Consider the following 11800-nt stretch of genomic DNA (forward strand, 5'->3'; position numbering starts at 1 on the left):
GACTTGGTACCAGCAACTTTTGGACAGCAACACTCAACAATGTAATTTTCCACTACAAGATAATTATGAGTTTTTTCCCCTCTGGGTTTGCTGCAAAAGCTGCTTTATGTAGAGCTCAATGCAAAGTGAAAAGATGCTCATGCCCAGGGGTTTACCCTCTCCTGGTTTCTGGGCACAGTGAATAAACCTGCATGGGCAAACAGGCAATCACACGACTCATTTTGGGCACTGCTATAGAATTCTCAATGAAAGCTGCAACCAACAGCTTCACTGTAGGTACTGTATAGAGAAAAGGGAGCTTAAATTATAGAAAATTCATCGAATCCTGAAAACATCTTCCCTGAATCCATGAAAGCCATTGGTAACAGCAGTATTTGCCAGAACTCTAAGGATCTGAGTGACTGATCCCTCCCTCTGGCACTAAGATCCCTTTAACAGGATGAGTTCACTGCAAAACAACACAAAGAGAAAAATCAAATCCTCCAAATGCATCTTCCTATTCTAGAGATTAAGCAAACATTAAAAAAAAAAAGTAAAAAGGTCAAACTCCAATCCTGGAAACAAGACACAAATGTAAAGGCATTGCTCTTTCCCCCCCGCCACATAAAACAACTAAAATATCATGTACAAAAACTGCATGGTAAACTGCATTCTCAGAGAATTTTAGTTTCAACCAGTTCCTGAAAACTTTTGCTCCTGGAAATATCTGGAAAATAATAAGAAAATTAGCTCTACTATATTCCTTTGCCATCTCTTCCAAGAAGTTCCTTAAAATCTTGAACTTTTGCTCTTTCTGAAGAAATATTCTAGTCTCCCTTTCAAAAACTAAACTGCAGAATAGCACTACCCCACCAGAAAGGAGGCTGGGGGTGGGATGGGAGGGGACACAGCTGGAGCAGCTGACCCCAACTGACCAAAGGGATATTCCAGCCCATATGGCATCATGGATCAGCACACACAGCTGGGGAAAGAAGTAGGAAAGGAGGGATATTCAAAGTGATGGTGCTTGTTTTCCTAAATAATCACTGGATTACTTAGGAAGACGACTACTAGTCTTAAAATGTGATTATTCCAAGCAGCTGTGTGCTGCTGAGTCGACAGCTGGGGCTAAAACACAAGTATCACTTATTCAAAATAATGAAGGTACTCTATTGCACAGAGCCATGCAGAACATATTTTTATAAGGATAAAGGACTCTGAGAATTTTCAGGCATCCAGCAGTGGAATAAATTGTTACTGACACATGTCATGTCTTTGAAAGACACGATTTGCTTTGATGTTTCAAAAGACAAACTGATCTTTCAGCTATTGGGATGAGGTAGGAAAGCCCAGGTACCTTATTTGTTCTTTGACAAATTTTATAATTCAAGTACAAATCCATCTGCCTGTAAACCCAAGCCTTAAGAGTAGTTGGGTCTGTTGTGTGGAAGTATCAGTCAATTAATACAAGGTACACTATAATTCTATGCCTTCAAAGGTACAGAAAATGCAACAGGCAAGTTTATACCTGATCCTACTGCTCTCATCACTGTAGCATCCAAAATGTTCATCACTTGACTTAAAATAAAGGAAGATGAGTGCTCCTAATTTAAAATCAGGGACTGTTTCAGTCATGTCACAGATACATGAATAGCAAAGAGGCTACAGAAGATCCCAAGAAGCCACCCAGTCCCTTCTCCTCCTCATCCTAGAAAAGACAGACTACCTTACACAGCTGTCCACTTAATTCCTCCCACAAGCACTTGGCAAACTGTGACAGCCCACGCTTCACAAACTCCCTCTGGTGACCCAGAGCTGAGCTGAATGGGCTAAAATTTGCCAGGTTCAAGCAACAAATCAGACTGGCTGCATTCTCACTGAACAGTGATTTTTCACAGAAAATAAGAAGGCTCCCAGAATACAAACAAAGCTGAATAATTTGCCCACTAGGCAGAAACAGAAGAAGCTACCCAAACATCAAAATCTGGCTAAAGCTGCTAAATGCTCCTATTTGGATCAATGGAAAAGTAGGAGAGAAAGGTGAATAAAACACTAAGCAAACCTTCTTAAATATTTGCTTTAAAAACTAGGATGAAGCAAAGTATTCAAGCCTCCATCAGGAGAGCCCCAGAAAAGCTACAGCACTCCATAGTCTGACTGTACCCAGAAGCAAAGATTTGGGATGTTCTGCTATTCCTCTTGAAATTAAAAGACAAATTAACAGGAATAATTGGCTTAATAAGGTGGGGGAAAGGCAACAAATTTAAAGCCTAAGGATTTTCATTAAAAAATAACCAAAAAGGCAAAAGAAAAGCAAGCTGAGCTTTTTGATAATCTCTTTAAACATGCAAGCTCTACCTCCATGTTTCTCACAATATTGTGACAACTTATTTTGTCATCAGACACACCACCATCAGTGATGGAAAGTAAAGGTGTCCCAACAGAGGAAAAACTTCAAAACCAAGAAATTACAAGATGTCAATACACCCATAAAACTTTGAATTTCCTGTCAAATGCTAACAAACAATTCTAACAATAAAAAACACTGCTGGCTACTGAAATTTATTCTTATTTGCTACTATTATAGAAAAGCCTATAAATCAAAGAACTACAATCAATCAAAGAAAAGACTATCAATCAAAGACTACAATTAAAAGACTACTGATGCTGCTTTCAGTTAGGCCCTCTGGAACTTCTATCATCTTTAAAAATCCCCCCACATCACCTGCATTCAGAGAAGTTACCTCAGTTCATTTGACAAGCTCTCCATGAGTAAACTATGCAGTTTATCCCACCTTCCATTCACTCCCACACCTATGCAGCCTGAAGCTGGCACTGGTGAGTGGGGCCACAAAAAGAAGTTCATTGTAGAAAAGACCCAACCCTGTACCTGCATTGTAACAGATAAATGCAAACACACATAAAATTAGCCTTTCAAATAGGTAAGTTTGTGGAGGTGGTTTAGTACCTGTGGTAGAAACACCTAAGAAGGTTCCAAAGAAGGAGCCCCCAGGACCAGCTTACAGAGATTGTACAACTGCTGCCTCAGACACATTCCTTTCCCTCCCTTTATTGCAAACTATCTATTCCCACAAAGCCTACAAACCATCTCCTTTTGGTTGGGTTAAGATCTTCAGTGTTGTTCCACCCACCTGAATGCAGGTGAGGTTTGAAACTTTAAGCTCCCAAATTCCCCCACTTCACTACCTCATTCCCCTCTTACAACCCAGACTCTCACAGACTGCTTCTGTGCCTCCTTCTGATTAATATCAAGTGGTTAAGTATTAACTTAAAACAGCAAACAGCAAGAAGGAAGCCATCTAGCCAGTTAAGAATTTAGCTCTGTTCCTCCAAGAGATATAACTGCAAAGTAAAGGAGAGCATCTCAATTAATTTTTTCAGGAGGGGCCATTAAGCTCCAGCTATTGAGACCCTGACAACCACATTTCAGCTTGGAGAAGAAGGAAAGATCAGGGTAGACCTGAAAGAATCAAGATCCTGATGCATCAAGTGGGGGGAATGTGGCATCAGCACTCAGGGTGAGAGGAAAGCACTGCTGAGCAGGTCGATAGCACTGAAATGCCAGCAAAGGTTATGCCAGGACTCAGAGCGCTGCAGGAAAAAACAAAAACAAAAACAAGGCCATGAAGAGAGGGAAAGGCAAGTCAGTGTACAGCATTAATGAGCAGAAATAACAGAGCAGCTTGCAGGTAATGTATGGGTCTTTGTCCATGGAACACACACTTGCAAAAAGCAGAATAAATTAAGCAAGGGAGGGAAAGGCTCTCACAAGCATTTAACTGGACAGGGACATGGAACATCTAACTTTTCCCCCATCAGCACCCCATCCCTTCCCAATGTCATGGCATGGGCTCTCCTCCTCACAACCACTGTCTAAGCTGACTACCCTAAATGCAGTAATAACACAGCTTGTCTGATTAAATCACTGTGCATTGGCACATCCTTTGAAGGACAGGAGCTTGGAACATCACTCTTGATAACTTTACATTCCAATTGCATGAAATCTACATGTTTCACAGAGCAAGAGACAAGCATGGGCTGAACATTTGGCAACGCAGCACCAATTTATTTTAAATGTATGCTGACAGCATGGCCTAAGCAGCAACTATGTTATTTCTCAATACACTGGTATTACCATTCGTGTGAACTGCATGTGACAAGATTAACCTGAAAGCTACATTTTAAAAAGGAAGGGGCAGATGCTGCTGTCATTTTAAGTATGTAGCAAACAACGAATAATTAAACCCTCAGCAACTGAACAATTGACTTTTGGGACAGAAGAGCAGGCTTGGGGATTCGGGTTTTAAGGTTGTTGACTTTCCCTGAATGCATCTTCTACAACAGCCAGTTTTGCCCAAACCTTTCTGGTACGAGCCCTTGTTTAAATTCTAAGGACATGCTTTCTCCAGAGCTCACCAGCAATGCTGCTGACACTAATCAAATCTGAAGTCACCCACATTAGATTTTAGTCGAGCTCGGCATTGAGATACAACAAGTACACTCCCTCCGTGAATTCTTTTACCGAATTCTTAAGTTTTTTACTCATTTCACAGCTGACAGCTGGTTTATATTAAAGGCACAGCTTTCTCACTACTCTGTGAGCTGGGGAACACATTAGCTGTCTGCTAATGAAAGAGGAAAAACCAGAACATAAACACCAAAAGACTGAAACAGAACTGGAAGCACAAAACAGAAGCTTGAGACCAGCCGAGTCTGGAAATTCTCATTTCTCCCAACCACACTCACCTTCATGGGGAGGAGAATCAAGGTGCACAAGCAGAGGTTCAAGAGCAGAACTAGTTCAGACACATAATGCTCCACCACAGCTCCTAACCTGCATTTAAAGCCATTTGCCTGCTGAATGCATATCATCATTGAGGCAGCACACAGTACAGCCAAGCCAATTCCCCCACCACCAATTACCCCTTGTTAACGTGCAGTAAACCCCACAGACCTGCACGAATGTGTTAACCTTGCAGCAAGAACAGGAATCCAGGTTCACTCTTTGTTCTTGTGGATACATGTGAGGGAACAGATCTGTATTTCCAAGCAGCACAACTTTGTAAGCATGAAATCACTTTTTCACATAGCAGTTCTTGTGAGGCAGCCACACAGCCTGAGAATTACCACTGCTAGCAAGCTCTGTGGCTCTGGCTTTCATTTAAAGCACCTGAGCAAAAGACTCATTTGTGTATTGTAGACATTTTTCCTTCCAAATACATGAAAATGGTCATTTTATACTTTCCAGCTGGAAAAAGCTCTACTTTTGCTGGCAGAGATCAGAAGCCATTCCTTCTGAGAAGCCTGAAGAAAAAGAATGTTTTTGTGTTAGCAGTGATACTGCCACCTTTTAGATTCAGAACACATCGTTAGCAATACATTTTGATTACAATAGACCAACTGTTCCCCGTTGGAAGCATACAAGCAAACAAGAACATTAAACAATGCCAAAACATTACATATGCTGACTGTCAGCCCAGCACAGTTACATTCAGCTGGCAGTCACAGTGTCCTCTGTAATTGTGACCCGTTTAAAAAGGGAGGCTTAACAAACACTGCATGGCCATAAAACAACAGCCAGAGTTAAAGAACAGATGTATGAGCAGATATAGAACTGCTGTTGGCCCTGACACACTTTGAACAGGGGGTCATTTTGCATATAGGCAGGCAGATTAATTTGTGTTCATCTGTGCTTTATTCAGGGATTCTAGCTCTAGCTATCGTCTCGTGGAGGAAAGAACTCCAAAATTACAAAGGCTTAAAAAAAATTAAGGACAATTAAAACCAAAGCCATTGCTAACACTACAAAACCCTCAAGAACCAACCCAGAAAACACAAATTCCAAGGTGAAAACCAGGTGTTGGAGTTTTTACTTAACTGCAGGGAAATGAAACAGATCCATAGAATATTCCCAGCTGGAAGGGACCCACAAGGATCATGAAGTCCAACTCCTGAGCAAATGGCCCATAGAGGGACTGAAGCCACAACCTTGGTGTCATTAGCACCATGCTCTGACCAACTGTGCTAAGCAGCACTTGCACATCAGCCTGCCAAAGTTTAAAATGAAATGTGGTCCCTACTCTGGTAGTGAAAGGGGAAAATAATGTTTTATAAGAGACAGCACAAGGCTATCAGAAACTGAAAGCAAAGGTCAGTCACTGCATTTCTGCTGGATTTGCAAGAACAAGAGAATGGGCTATTTCCAATGACTGTGTGCAATTCACAGTTTTCACATTCAGCAGTATAAAACTTGTATTGTCAGCTTTATTCCTGCTTCCTGAAGCTGCTCTGAAACGAATCAAAACTTTACAAAAAGTGAAATCGAACCACTTTAAGGGAGAAAAGAGTGCCAGGCTTCCCTTCCTGAGCATTGTAAGAAGTCTTAACATCTATTCAGTTCTTAAACACCTTGAACACACTTTGCTCCACAAGCAAGGATGCTGCAGCCTGGGAGCCCTGACTCCAAGTTTCCAGTTTACATCATCCTCATTAGTGCAGGCTCCTCTGTCTCAGAATAGTCACCCCAAGGGAAGCTTTACTGCCAGGGGAAGGGAAACCAGGCTCTGGAGAGGGTAAATGCATTTTCTGTACTCTGCTCTGAGCTTGCACAATGCCACTGAAGAGTACCCTTCCAAAAGGGTTTCTTCAGTTATTCACATATTCTTCAGTTTATTCATTCCTTCAGCTATGCCACATGAAATCCTTTATTCTGCACACTTTTAGTAAAAAGGGAGATGAGACTTCACATGACCTTATGGCCCTTATTACTCAACACTAACCTCTTTTGCAAGAGGAATTAACAACCATTTTAAGTGAGTACAAATTGGACAGATAGTTTTGAACAAGGGCAGCCATGGGACTTATCTCGAATGTTTTCAAGTGTTTGTGTTTTAGAAGTTAATCTTCTAGTCTAACAATCTTTTCTATTGCTCTATTTCTCAGTAAGAGTTACAATCTTGAAATAAATCTGGGTTAAATAAACACTTTGATTTGGAAAGTAAATAGTCATGATTCCTGGTAGCTCAGTGAATGATCAAGGCACGTGATAGAGTCTAAAATTAGGAAATTCTGTTTGAAAGTTTGAATTGCCTTCAATGAGAAAGAGGCAGATTTCTGCAGCCAAGTGTTGCACTGGTTTCACCAGCTGCTTAGAGAGAGAAGGAAGGAGATGTGTGCCAGCAAGGCAAAAGTCCACAGCCTAGGTGGCAGCCTCCCTGTCTGGATAAGGGATATTCAGGGACACATGACAGCTTACAGAGGTGACTTACCTAGAAGAGCTTCACCCTCTGTCACCATTCCTATCCCTGTTACAACCCCTACCCTCTCTCCCCACCATCCTGCCAGCTTTACTTGTGTCCTGGTGACCTTTTCACTATTTGGCTATCTGCTCTGAACTGCTGACTTCCCCATCCATCAACCCTCATCAATCCTCTCCTCCTCCCACGTTTATCAATAGTAACTGATAACCAGCTCATCCTTGGGATGATTGATATACAAAATTACACACCTTTGAACTCAAGGATCAATCCCACTCCAATTTCCCAGTTGTTTCTCTCTCCATTGAGCCAATTTTCAATAGAGATATCACGCTTTCCATTAGCAGTGCAAGCAATGTCAATAAAACTACAGTACAAAGTCAAGTGCTTTGGAGAAACAATTTTACTGCTGATACTTTGATCAACCAGGCTGTAATCTTGACAAACCTGCTGCATTTTACAGTGTCCTTCCACAGGACAGATCTACTTTCATTAGTATATATATATTTAGCTGTTAAATCTTCTTCCACTGAATTTCAAATTAACTGTTGCAATTTAAATTGCACTGACTCCACCTCAGGCTAATGGCTTTAAAGTCTCCTAGGTCTCCTGTTACCCTTTTAATACAGCTGAAGCACTTTCTTTTAATCTTCTTGTGGTACTGATTCAGTCACGGCTACATTAACATAGTGCTCTCACATTACATCCTTAGTAAACTTCCCTTGCTTGCAGTCACTCACTCCCCATGCCAGCAGCCAGCTGCTGCTGGAGCTCCAACAACAGGACACAGCACAGCTACCCAATGAGCTCACAAAACGCCAGGTTTTATAGGGGAATTGCTGTAGAATTCACTAATTTCACATCCTGACATGATTACCAAAATAATCTGCCCTGCCCTTCAGGCCTAGGAGGATAAAGTAACTTGGCTGCAGCCTCCTAAGCAGGCACTGCTCCTTTCAAAGGAGCCCAGACTCAGCTGGCAGCACTCTTCAAATACAGCAGAAGTCCTGCTGGGGGACACCAGGCCTCTTGAACATAGAGCAGAAAGGGGATTCTGGAGAGGAAATGATGTCACCATCATTAGTTTTAATAAAAACACCCCAACATTGTTTTCACCAAAAAGAAACACTTCTATGTTGCACCCTGGAGAAAACCTACAAATTCACTGCAGTGACCTGTGACTGCCTCTGCAGAGAACTTGGTTTCTGGCTCAGCAACCACATTCCAGAAAGGACAGAAGAGAAGGTGACAATGCTGAGAAAATCCTGATCTCCACAGGTACCTTCACTCCAGAGATGACAGTGAAGCCCAGTTGGTCCCAGGAGTTACCAAGCCCAAGGGAAGTTTAGGTATACTCAAACAAGCAGAGGCAATTAATACAGCTCCCAAGCAGAAAGTACTGCAAAGTAGCAGCAATTAGCAATACCATGGTAATTATTAATTCAGACATAAGCCATCAAAGCAGAGCAACTGAACCCAGCGGGAAGTGTGATGTCAGAAATATGGCACTGCAAGGAAATCAGGAGTTTAAGGAGACCAACACCAAACCAGAGGGCAAACTCTCTTCAGCCTGAACATTTCTGCTTGAGCAGAGGTCTCTGTGAGAAATAGGGGGACTTGAGGAAACTGCTCAGAGACTAAAAGACACAACAGAGCACATGCAGCAGAAAAAAATGCTGTGCTCTATTACAGAAAATCCAGAGAGGCTCATGGGTACACTGGATCCAAAGAAAGAAATTTTAGGTCATGCAGAGAGACCTGCAAGAGGATGCTATGAGTCTCAAGGCATGTTTAAGAGACTAAACCACACCTAATTAACACCAAAAAAAAAAACCCAAAGTCAGTGATGAAAATGGTGAAAAAAAGATAGGCTGTAACAGTAACACACCGAGGCACAGAACTGCTACACGTCAACACTATGGCTTCACAGATCTTTAAATCCTAAAAAAAAAAAATATGAAATTAAAACAACCCACAATAATAAAACAAATAATTCCCCACATTGCAGGGAATATTGCTAATTTTGCCAAATGACTAATGTGTCATTGAGAAAGAGTGGGGAGAAGATGAGCACAAGGAAAGAGAATTATAATGGCTGGAAAAGATGAGCAAACTGGGAAGATGCTGCAGAGAACGAATACCTAATGCCTCAAATTGGTAACCTGGGAGAAATTCAGAGGCATTCCCAGCCATAAGCTGCCAAAATGGCTGACAATGCACAGGACAAAACAGGAGGCAGAGCTACTGTGATACCCTTCAAATAAATAATTAAAAAAAAAAAGGAAGACATACAGATGGAAAAAGTTACACAATCCTATTTTTGACATATCTGAGCAAAATATTATTGTGCATGCTCTTCAAGAGAACTGCAACAACAACAAAAAAAAAAAAAAAAAAAAAAAAAAAAAAACAAACAAAAAACCCCAACATAACCAAAACCAAAAAAGAGCCCCACACACTAAAAAAAAGTCCTCACACAAAGGAAACTGTTTTTTCATATTTTACCCATTGGAGGGACTGTGATTCAACCTGTATTTACTATGAAAGAAAGAACAGGCAAGCAACTGGAAACCATTTCACAGCTCCTTTGTGAACTCTGCTCAAGAAAAACTGAAATAGAGGCAGTTACCCAGTAGGAAGGTGGAACTGGTGAAAAAGCAACATGATTGATGAAATATCTCTATGCAGGCAGCCTCCTTTCTTTTTTGAAAGCCCTGACAAGTAACTGGTTTAACCTGAACACAGTAATTAAGAGAGACAATAGCATAAAATTCACTTGAGGAAAAAAAAACCCTTAAATATATTGATGAAAACTTGCAGGAGAACAAATCAAGTATTTGTCATCTGTGCTACAATGGAACAGACTGGAATAATCATAAAATATTCTGCAAATTCTTCTAAAAAAGTAACATCAGAAGATAAGGGGGCTAGGTCTAGAGATACAAGGATGGGGCACTGAGAGGACAGAGGGGCAGATATTGGAGATGGCCAAGTTTTCTGTCAGAGGGAAGATACCACTGGTTAAATCCAAAGAGATGTGGGAAGGCATGAAGCACTTCAGCTGCTGGGGCAGGATGGCACCAAGGGTCACCACACATCGCATTTGTCACACTCGAGCACACTCACTGTTCCAGGGAAATTCAGCTGCATCAGAGGGGAAGAGCAGCCTGCTGCACCCTCTTCCCTTCAGCACCTCCCTGCATGTTCATAAAACACCCAGGAAATGCCCTAAAAACAACCTGCTGCCTCCCAAGAGCAAGCTGCACCACAACAGACAAGAACAAGGCTGACTACAGTGGAACTGAAACTACATCAAATTGTAGTGTCAGCCCAAAAATATCCAGCTTGTGGGGTGCACAGGCTGGACAGGCACTGGAAGGGTCCCAAAACTTCCCCTTGCAGGGACTTGTGCCAGCATCAGGGGGTCTAAAGGTACCAGGGACAGCTGAAGGGACAGCAGCTTCTCCAGCAAGGCAGAGCACAGAAGTATCAAGGAGCAAAGCTCACACACATGGGATTTGAAGAACTTCTCTGCTCCACAGCATGGAGAGAGACAGGAACAAGTTCTAACATTTGTAGCAAACAAGTGTTTGTAGAAGAATTGGAGAATGGCAAAATTCACACCTCAAGTCTATAGTCTGACTATTGATTGGGGTTAAATGAGGATCAGATAAGCATGAGGTCACAGAAGTGAAGGGTAACATGCATGTGACCTTTTATCACCAGGATCAGGGTTCTGCAGAAATGAGATAGGAGAATTTGCTCTGGTATCTAATGTCAGTATTAAGCTCATTTGATTTTCTCTATTCTCTGCACTCCCACATAAAGGTTTTCCACATCTATGGCTGCTCAAACACATTTCCTCGGAACAGCCACCAACCACAAAAATGAGTCACAGCAAGTACCCAAAACACAATGCTACCCTAATATCCATCTAGCACTTCAACACTGGCACCTGGAAAATGCCTCACAACAGAAATATTAGAGGAATGGCCATCCACACAAAACATACATACCAGGAAAAACAAGCACTGCTTATTATTTCTTCATTTACTGCATTATTGCTTTTAATAATTTCAGACAAAACAGCTCCTTAAAAAATAATCATGCACTTTTAAAGGTGCAACTTCTAAAGTGCTTAGGTAAACATCAGAGTAGATATTATTGCTATCTATGGAAGAAAATGGAAATACCTATATTTGTTCATTTCTGGTTGTAAACCACTTAAGGAAAGCCACACTGACTGCACTATGCACTAGCCAAAGCCACATAAATCTTATTTATCAGATATCCATCTCCATTACACATTGAAGCACATGCACACACTTTCTGTAACAGAGCAGTTGCCAGTCAAAATGCACAGCCACCTCTTTAGAATGAGTTTCAGCTCCTGGATGAATGAGCACATTGTGATGGTATGACTGAACAAAAACTGAGGGGCAAACGCAGTGCTGGTAAAAATTCAAAAATACTGCTGTAAGAACAAACTGCTGCTGGTACCAAGCCAGCACTGTATCCCATAAACATCACCTAGGGTGCTATTT

This window comes from Geospiza fortis, unplaced genomic scaffold, assembly GCF_000277835.1.
Source record: "Geospiza fortis unplaced genomic scaffold, GeoFor_1.0 scaffold275, whole genome shotgun sequence".
Taxonomy (NCBI): domain Eukaryota; kingdom Metazoa; phylum Chordata; class Aves; order Passeriformes; family Thraupidae; genus Geospiza; species Geospiza fortis.